We start from the raw sequence: 10711 nt of genomic DNA on the forward strand, positions 1-10711 counted from the left end.
TCACAAGGAATGCAAACAAAGTTTGCAAAAATGGCATCATTATTATAACATCTTATAATGTGAAACCTTGTTGCTTAGTCTTCCAAAAATGTATGATTAGGCAGCTCGTGAAGGAATTCACCTTTTTGCTCAACCCATATACACTAGTAAAGTACTATGGGTTCCAGTAACATTGTGTTCGGTGTTACTAAAAAAAAAATGGTTAAGAAATATAGAGGCAATGCCAATCTAGTGACTGATCCATTTTCTCTTGTTCTTCTGTGTTGGTGATGTTTCAGCCCATAAACTTTAATTTCCTACCACTCGTGTTTTTTTTTGCAAACAAACACCAAATTTAATGAGAGCTGATTGAACTTCAAACCCATACCAGGTAATGTGAATTGTGTGTGCCTGATGGCCAGTTCCTAAAGCATGATGCATGAAAATATGTACATATTTTCATCACGGTTAGAAAGGTAACGTAACAACAAAGCATAAACCATATTACAGGCAGTTCTCGCTTTACGAGTTTTTTTCCCCCCAAGTACAAGCATCAACAAAATCAAAAATATGAAGATTAATTGCAAAAAATGAATGTTAAACATTCATTTTTTGCCTGCCTAACCTCATCCCACATCCCACTTTAAATAAATCCCACATCAGTACACTGATGTGGGATTTACTTAAAGATTTAATTACCATCAGGGGTAAAGGAAAGGATTTTTGCTTCCGTAAAGGTGAGTACACAGACAGTTTTTAAATTCTGTACAGTGGGATCAACTGACGATGTTACCAACAGTAAATTCTAAGTGGGAAGCATTCAAGGAATTAATTGTGGATGCTACTAAAAGTTTCATACCTATTAAGAAATATTGTTCAAGGTTTAGGCCTAAATGGTTATCTAATGAACTAATGAGACTCGTAACACAGAAGAAACATGCATGGGATGCATATAAATTATCAAGCGACTCAGAAGCCTATGGCAGATAAAAACTAGTCTGTAATCAGGTCACAAAGGAGGTTAAGCAGGCGAAGGCAGATTACGAGAAATCTTTGGCAAAAGATGCTAAGAAAAACAGCAAGGATTTCTTTACTTATATAAATTCTAAAAGGAAGGGGTTGAATCTGATTGGTCCACTTGACATCGATGGTTCAACTGTTGATGATCCTGCTCAGATAGCAAACAAACTGAATGAGTATTTTGCATCTACATTCACACGTGAGGAATTATTAAGGTTTGAAAATGGCAGATTATCAAATTGTAGCAGGGTACTTAATGATTTTGTAATAACTGAGAGCAAAGTGGAGGAGAAATTGTTGAAGTTAAACATAAGAAAAGCTCCTGGGGTGGATGTGATCTATCCAGTTATATTAAAGGAGGCGGCAAAGCAACTAAGCAAACCCTTAGCCATAATTATGAGAGCATCCTTGGATTCAGGGGAGGTTCCCACAGCCTGGAGATGTGCAAATGTATCCCCAATTCACAAAGGGGGATCGAAGAGTGACACGAGTAATTACAGACCAGTTAGTTTAACTTCTGTTCTGGGTAAAATAATGGAGTCACTGGTTAAAGATGCATTGCAGGATTATCTACACAAGACTGCAGCAATAATTCAGACACAGCATGGGTTTGTTAAGGGAAAGTCTTGTCTGACAAATTTGATTGGTTATTATGATGTGGTTACAAAGGAATTGGATGCAAAAAATAATTTTGATATCATATATTTGGATTTCAGGAAAGTTTTTGACACTGTTACGCATGGAAGACTATTGTACAAATTGGAGCAGAATGGTATTAAGGGTAAGTTGCTACAATGGATAAAAGGATCGTTAAGTGGGAGAAGACAGAGAGTGGTAATCAATGGGTGCTGCTCTTTGTGGACTAATGTTATTAGTGGAGTACCACAGGGTTCGGTATTGGGTCCACTGTTGTTTTGTATATTTATCAATGATATTGATGAAGGTATATCAGGCTTAGTGTTGAAGTTTGCAGATGATACAAAGGTTGAAAGGGTTGTTAATGACAGTAATGGCAGTGTGCTACTGCAAAAGGATCTAGATAATTTGGGCAGATGGGCTAAGAAGTGGCAACTGAAGTTTACCCTTGACAAATGCAAAGTACTGCATATGGGTAGAAGTAAGCCGAGAGAAAAGTACCAACTATGTGTTACTACACTTAAGGTGGTAGAAAATGAAAACAACTTGGGAGTAATTGTGCAATCAGATATGAAGTATTCTGAGCAATGCAGACAGGCTGCAAGGGCAGGTCATGGGGTTTTGTCAATGATATATAGGAATTTTGCTAGCAGGGAAATGGAGGTGATTATCCCCCTGTATAAGGCAATGGTTAGGCCATGCTTTGAGTACTGCGTAGAGGTCTGGAGGCTTCATTTTAGGAAGGATGTTGATTTGCTTGAGCGTGTACAGAGAAGGGCAACAAGATTGGTGAGGGGAATGAAGGGATCCTCTTACCAAGAGAGGCTTCAGTTCTGCAAATTTCAGTGGCTGGAGACTAGGCACCTGCGCGGTGATCTGATTGAGGTGTATAAGGCCTTGAACGGGTTTAGCACGCTGAATTCTGATGGGATCCTTCCACTTGTTCAGATTACGAACCTAAGGGGGCATAAATTCAAATTAAGAAAAGACAGATGTAGAATAGATGTGCGGAAATTTGCCTTTAGCCAGTGGGTGGTTAATTTCTGGAACAAACTTCCATCTGTCGTTGCGGAAGTTAATAGGTTGAATAAATTTAAGGAGGAACTGGACGGGCATTTGGAGGGAATGGTGTGATTTTTTTTTGGCTGATGCTGCATAAGCTCATACACTTGCTTTATTGCATCACATGCCACTACTACTACTACCTCCTTTGTGACCTGATTACAGACTAGCTTATATCTGCCATAGGCTTCTGAGTCGCTTGATAATTTATGTGCATCCTATGCATTTTTCTTCTCTGTCACAAGTCTCATTAGTTCATTTGATAACCATTTAGGCCTAAACCTTGAACAATATTTCTTAATAGGTATGAAACTTTTAGTAGCATCCATGATTAATTCCTTGAATGCTTCCCACTTAGAATTTACTGTTGGTAACGTTGTCAGTTGACCCCACTGTACAGAATTTAAAAACTTTCTGAGACCACTGTACTCACCTTTACGGAAGCAAAAACCCTTTCCTTTACCCCTGATGGTAATTATATCTTTAAGTAAATCCCACATCAGTACACTGCGATCACTGTCACCTAGTGGTTCCTTTATCTGCAAATTCTTAATACACGAATGATCACTGCTGATAACCAGATCAAGAGTATTACCCTCTCTGGTTGCCTCTTGAACATGCTGCTGCAGTAAACAATTGTTTTTTGGTAATTCGTATCAAGATCTCGGAAATTGAAATTTTCGCTGTATAAGTAAGCTGTTTATCTCTCTAAAATGTCATTTTTAAGGTCAAAAGCAATCTTATGATCTTAAGGCCATATAAAAGGTTGTGAGCGTGGTTTGTAAACTGTATCAGTTGCCAATTCAAATCATTAAAATGCAGTACACCTTCATAGTTATCATATGTTCCGTTATAAGAGTCAATTTTGAACGTCTTTGTGATATTTTTCTAAAGCACATTTATGGAGGTCATGACCATAAAACAATAAAAACAATTTGCACTTTCCGGTTTATTGGGCTTTTCTGTTAGTAATTCTAATTACAAACGGGTAGTAAACTTGATCTTATTGCATTTGCAATGATAGATAGCTGGAATTCTGTGGGTTTTTAAGTTATTATGGTGAAATGTGTTTCCCCTTTACTGAAATCTTCAATCGTATAAAAAACATGAATAAATTTTCAGAAACTTCTCTTCATTCCTCTTTTTTTAAAGCTTCATAAACTTCTTACTTCACGCGAGTCGTGTTAGTTGCAATTTATATGCCGTTAAAAAATGCTTATGCATATGCAATCGTGAAATTTATAATTAAAAGAGAAGATTATCTTGGAAACAAACGCCTCTTGAAGCATTTCTGAAGATGACGAATCCTTATGCAACAAACCAACCAGTGCCAAGCCAATAATGAGTGATCAACGAGTGTGCATTTAGTCGATGATGAAGAAGAATAAACATTCTTTAACATTTGTAAGTCATAAATAATTTCTCTATTATTATAATTTGCTTGATTTTACAGGCTATGTTTTCATTTCTTTGGATAAATCAATCATTGTTTAAACATAAACTAATCAGCTAACTAATTTCATTGTCGATAACGTAACCCCTACTTTTAACATTATGTCTATGGGAAATAAATTCCCGCTTTACGAGTTCGCCTTACGAGCACGCACTAGGAACAAATTAATTTGTAAAGTCGAGAACTACCTGTATTTTAAAAACATCCTTCATATCACTCCCTATATTTTAAAAACTATCAATGCCTTTTAAAAGTGTAATCAAGTAATTATAAAGCACAGAGGGTAAGAAGGGCACATCTATAATACTTCACATACAATCAAAAGATAAAAACAAGCAATTCTATTATATTAAATAGCATTTAATATAAATATACAATTATAATAAATACTAAGGCCATTAAATATAGCAGTAAAAGCATTAAAAAACATACAAACTGATTAAAATTTATACCAAAATATTCCGTACATGAGAAAGGTGTGACTTGCAATTGAACCATCAATTTTAAAACAATCTAAAAATGTCTTGACACCGAAAATCAATTGTTTTTTTTCTGTGTATTTCTCATGAGAATGGTTCCACTAGGACCATACTAGTAAACAACTTTCTATTTTTTTTTCTGTTTTTTTTTTTAAACCATGTATTTTTTAAATATTTCTCCTGACAAAAAATTAATGTCTTTTAAGACACCTGATTCTAGAAATTTTCTGCTATAAAAAATTCCTATGAAATCTAAAATTTCCCTTACTCCATTAAAAGGAGTCGGACACACTTCCCAACATAGCAAATAAGGTAGGTTTAACAGTGTGCAAGCAACAGTAAAGATATCATAAACAAGTAAAATAAGTCATGGCAAAGGACTTATAGATTTACATAGAGTAGCAGCTTAATCACCTGATGCCATTCCTGCAATTTGTCACTGCATGCGACAGCTACATGTGTAAACCTTGCAGTCAACCACAGCTGATGTTAACAAAAAGGTGGAAGAACAATGGTTATGCAAGTGTGGGATTAATATATAGGAATAACTGATTTTCGAAGCAAGCACTGAAAGAGAACTAAGCAACACCCCTGGTAAACATTACAATGAACTCCAGATGTCAACTGCACAGTCTCCAAGACAGACCATGGTCCACGGGGAGCTGATATGGCATGGGTTTTCCCATTGGAGATGCCGCTCACAAGTTCTACATTACACCAACATAAGCCAGATATTGTTTCCAGTGACACCTAGCCAATCATTCTTGGACAATGAAGGTGTAAGTCTTCAGATCACATGATCAAGTATGGAGAGAATGTTATCTACACCACAGTGTATTGTGTTCATGATGAAATTCAGAGGTGGCTCGGTCATGGTATGGGACTGCTTCTCACAGAACCTGGACCACTGTAGTGTAAAAAATCATCAAAGCTGAGTCTCACACTAACATTCTGGTGAATTTTTTTGGTAATTAAACTCTTGCAGTTGTATGAAAATAGTCCTTCCATGTTCCAGAATGATAATACTCAATTCCATACAATAAGCAGTTCAAAAACCTGATTTTAGGAATATGAAGCTCAACAACCTGCATGTCCAGTCCGGTGTTATGATGTAATTCCAATTAAACACTCTTAGAAAGAACTGTAAGACCAAATCAGAATATGATCAACATACCCTTCTCATATAATTGTACTGTCTACTACACAAAAGCAGGAATTGCCTACAAATTCCTGTTGCCTACTACAAGGAATTGGCTGAACATGTTCCACAGCTTATTAATTTGTTTTTTCTTCCTTATTAATTTGTTAATTATAGCTCATCTTTTTCCTAGTGTGATGGTGTCGAAATACGTTTTGGCAGGGTAATGTATTTCACAACAGAAGAGGCAAGTATGAATCATTAGATGTCTTTTTTAGGCTACACAACAGTGAAAAGTGTCTCCATCTATTTCACAAGTCATTCCCATGTACAAACCAACAAATGCATTTTTAGAACATTCGCTTGTGAAAATCTAATTCCCGACATTTTAAAAATGAAGGATTTCTACTGGGCATGAACTAAGAAATGTCTTTTTAGATTTCCTGAAGTAGAATACACCTTTCCACACATTTCACAAGTAAAGGATTTTCCCTGAGTATGAAGTAATACATGTCTTTTCATATTACTCAAATCTAAAAATTTCTTACCACATATTTCACATGTAAAAGACTTCTCCTGAGTATGAACTAATAAGTGTCTTTTCAGATCTCCTGAAGTAGAATATGCCTTTCCACATATTGCACAAGTGAAGGGTTTCTCCTGAGTATGAACTAATAAATGTCTTTTCAGATTACCCGATTCCAAAAAATCCTTACCACATATTTCACAAGTAAATGACTTTACCTGAGTATGAACCAGTAAGTGTCTTTTCAGATTACCGGATTCTGAAAATGTCTTGTTGCATATTTCACAAATGAAGGGTTTCTCCAGAGTATGAACTAAAAAATGTCTTTTTAGAACTTCTGGTGTTGAAAATGATTTGCTACACATCTCACATGAAAAGGGTTTCTCCTCAGTGTGAATTACCAAATGTCTTTTTACACCTCCTAATGTTGAAAACATCTTCCCACATATTTCACAAGTGAACTGTTTCTCCTTAGTATGAATTAATATATGAATTTTAAGGCTATCGGACCTTGCAAATTCCTTACCACATCTACTGCAAGGAAAGGATTTCACTTGTGTGTGAACTAATAAGTGTCTTTTTAGATCTCCAGATTTCAAAAATGCCTTTCCACACATTTCACAAACAAAGTGTTTCTCCTGAGAGTGAACCAATGAATGTTTTTGTAAAATACTGTTCTTCGAAAATGTCTTACCACATTTTTCACAACGGAAAGGTTTCTCTTGTGTGTGCACTAATAAATGCCTTTTCAGATTATCAGATCTGCCAAATGCCTTGTCACATATATTGCATGGAAAGGATTTCTGCTGTGTGTGAACTAATGAATGCCTCTTTAGATCTTGTGAAGTCAAAAATGCCTTGCCACACATTTCACAAGTGAAGGGATTCTTTTCAGAGTGCACCAACGAATGCTTTTGCAGAATTCTTTCATCTGAAAATGCCTTACCACACATTTCACAAGCGAAGGATTTTTCCCGAGTATGAATTAATAAATGTTTTTTCAAAAAATCTGATCGTCTGAATGCCTTACCACATACTTCACAAATAAATGGTTTCTCCTTAGTGTGAACTAAGAAGTGTGCTTTGAGCTGACTTAAATAGGAAAATATCTTCCCACAGATTCCACAGAAATGGTTACGCTTACAGTATTTTCCTTCAGCTATAATACAATTATTCTTTGAGAATGGTCTTCTATAATTCTTTTTTTCTATACTTCCTTTCTGGATAATGGAATTCTGTTTACTTCTAACCTGTGGCATTACATTTTCTTGAGACACTGTTGTTTTTGGTTCAAGATTTTCTACTTGTAGAACTTCCTTATTCATTTCATCGGCAAATATTTTGAGTGTTAACTTATAATAAACCTGGTTATCCCTTCTGATGATATTATGTAATAAACAGACATTCTAACTTTGCTTTGTTCAGCACATCTGCTTCTTGTTAATTGCTAATTTGCTTATAAATGTATTCTCTTTTTGAATCTGGAAAAAATAAAATAAATAAAGAGAATATATGAGGTCAATGTACACATATTAAAAGTAATGGTAGTTATGAAAATCAATGAGTTTTAATATGAAATAACTGTAATGATATTCCGTGAATACAAAATACTGATATTTGGAAATGTGTTTTGATATTTATTAAAATATCATGGAATATCTTGTTCAATATTCAAGAATTAATAAGATACTGAATATGAAAGGCAGTTGATGCAAATAAATTTAAGTTTATTGAGAGCTACCTTTACAGTTTTTGATGAAAATCTAAATTAACACGGTTTAAGGAAATAATCTGAGTAATTTTATTTTATGAATTTTTTTTAAAAATAATTATGCTATTTTTTTAGGTAAATTGCTTCCTGCTATGTAAACTCTAATCATTTGGGTCATGTATGGTTCATTTGTGAAAGTCTTGCGTGAATATGATTAATTAATGCATATAGCAACTTTTTTCCCCCTCAAATTAAGAAATATCCTTTTCCAACTGGCCGTTAATTTGGTCTTTCTGCCATTCTCATCATCACTCCAGCCCATAAACACTCATACTACTTTAAATATTTTCTAAGGTTGATTTTAGAATTCAGAAACTTATAGAAACTATATGAATACTCATGCCTCTATTTAAGAGGATGCTATACATTCTAAATTAATAGTCTGTCAGCTCTTTACACTGTTGTATCTTGATTTTATTTCACTCTAATTATTACGTGACATCCCTCAGTTTGTAAATATTCTTGTTTGTTGAAAATTACTATAGTTGCACGACTGTTCTCATTAGATTTCCGGTATTGTATTTCAGTTATTTCCCTTTAGTAGAGTGATCAGATGTTCCAGTTTCCAATGTTTTGTCCAAAAGATTTATCCATAATTCTTCACCCCTTCTCTAATATTATTATTATTATTATTATTAGAGGGGGGGGGGAGAATTATGGATGCCAATTCAGAAGAACAGTGTGTAGAACTATCTACAGAAAATGCATGCAGCTGAAGCAGAACCTATGAGACAGAGGGAGGAGAGATTTTGTAATTAATTAAACTTGCTGCTCTCTTTTGAAAGAGAGTATAGAAGCCTCAGAGAGATTTTGGGAGTACCCTACGAGATGTGGGAACAATATTCCATGGTAAGGCAGATTTGAGATTTGTACAGAGTGAAACTTTTTTAGAAGAAAAGTAATGCAGAGAAAACCCAGTTTTTCTGATGCAAAAGAAGCAATCTTCGTGATTTGCTTATGCTAGAAGAGATTAGAAGTCAGGGTAAGCCATAATAGAGATATGTGACCTTGTATAGAAATCTAAGTGAAATCAAAGATGAAGACCAGTACCCTTTTTTGTGAGAAATAAAATAAGACTGTTTTGAAAGGATTGAAATGAACTAAGCTTTCTTTAACCCCCCCAACCGGAAAATTACCCAGAAATCATCATTTAAGGAATTGGTCATGAATATTTTGAGAAGTTGAAGCTGCTGTTTGTGCAGAGGTTTCTCAAACTAGAAGGTGAAATGCGGTGTACTATTGTCAGCAAAACTATTGACATGATTTTCAGTCAGTGGAGAAAAGTCATTAATATACAAGAGGAAAAGATTGAGAAAAAGAACTGAACCTTAGGGAACACCAGCATTAGTGAAGACATTAGAAAACTGAGAGCCATCTAACATAATCCACAGTGAGCAGTCAGAAACAAAACTGGATACCTAATTGCAAAAAACAGCTGGCAATCAATAAGATGGGTACATATTTAGAAGATCTGTATGCCAAACACAATCAAAAGCCTTAGAAATGTCAACAGCCACTGCTTATTGAATTTTACTGACCTTTTCCAATTAATTTGTCTAAAGATGGGTAATTGTCTAAGATTTGTCTAAGCCATTATAATATGGTGAATTGACATTAATGGAAAACCACATTGCTGATCGCTGATCAGATGGAAGATTTTTGAGATAGTTTAAGAGATGACAGTTGCTGGATATCTCCATTACATGGCAAGTATGAAAATTCTGTGAACTGAGTATGAGGGTATTGGTAAAATGTTAAAAATTTCTATACTTAATATACAACACTTTAAATAGTAACCCACCAAGTTTCAATAAAATATTTTTTTAATTACAAGGGCCTGAAGTCACCAAAGTTATGTAAGTGAGGATGGATGGACAAAATCAGCCACTGTGCAGTTATCCAATATTTGAGGGAAAAGGAATTTCTCCTTCCTATTCCGTAGTTAAGAAGTGAGCAACAGAATTTAAATGAGAGTGGGAGAGCCTGGAAAGCAACCTGTACTGTGGAAGACCTGCTAAGTCCATCACTCCAGTTGTCAATAGTGTGCATGATTTGGTGATAAGCAATCAACAAGTGACAGTTCTGTACACTACCAGCGTCTTGGGCTTCTAATAAAAACAGAGATTCTAGCTATTAAAAATTGACAAATTTCTTGACAAGTCAAAAATGCACAAGAGTTGTCAAGTCAAGTAAACATTTGCACTGTTTTCAAGCAGATCCAACAAATTTCCTTGCAAGTTTTGTAACCATGGATAAGAAATGGATCTCTCACTTCCAGGGACAAAGGAATAGTCTAAAGAGAGATTGTTTGTTTGTTTTGTTTGGTTTTTAGGAGCATTAGCAACTGAGGCCATATTGCTCCGGGAGATGCGGTGGTTATTCCCTGACCTTTCCGCATCTTCTGTATTTGGTGGTGACGGGCTCGAACCCCGGTCTAATCAAGAAGCGTGTGCTACACACTGCTGCTCCTTCCCACCTGGCTACGGAGGCGCCCTAAAGAGAGAAAGAAGAGCTATGAAAACACAGCTCTTCTTCCTCTCTTTGTACTATTTCTTTGTCCCTGGAAGTGAGGGATTCTTTGGCTTTCTTTGGAGAGGAAGAAGAGCCGTGGAAAACACACAGCTCATCTTCCTCTCCAAAGAAAGCC

Source organism: Mastigoproctus giganteus, chromosome 14 (genome assembly GCF_048544385.1).
Source record: "Mastigoproctus giganteus isolate SK-2022 chromosome 14, ASM4854438v1, whole genome shotgun sequence".
Taxonomy (NCBI): domain Eukaryota; kingdom Metazoa; phylum Arthropoda; class Arachnida; order Uropygi; family Thelyphonidae; genus Mastigoproctus; species Mastigoproctus giganteus.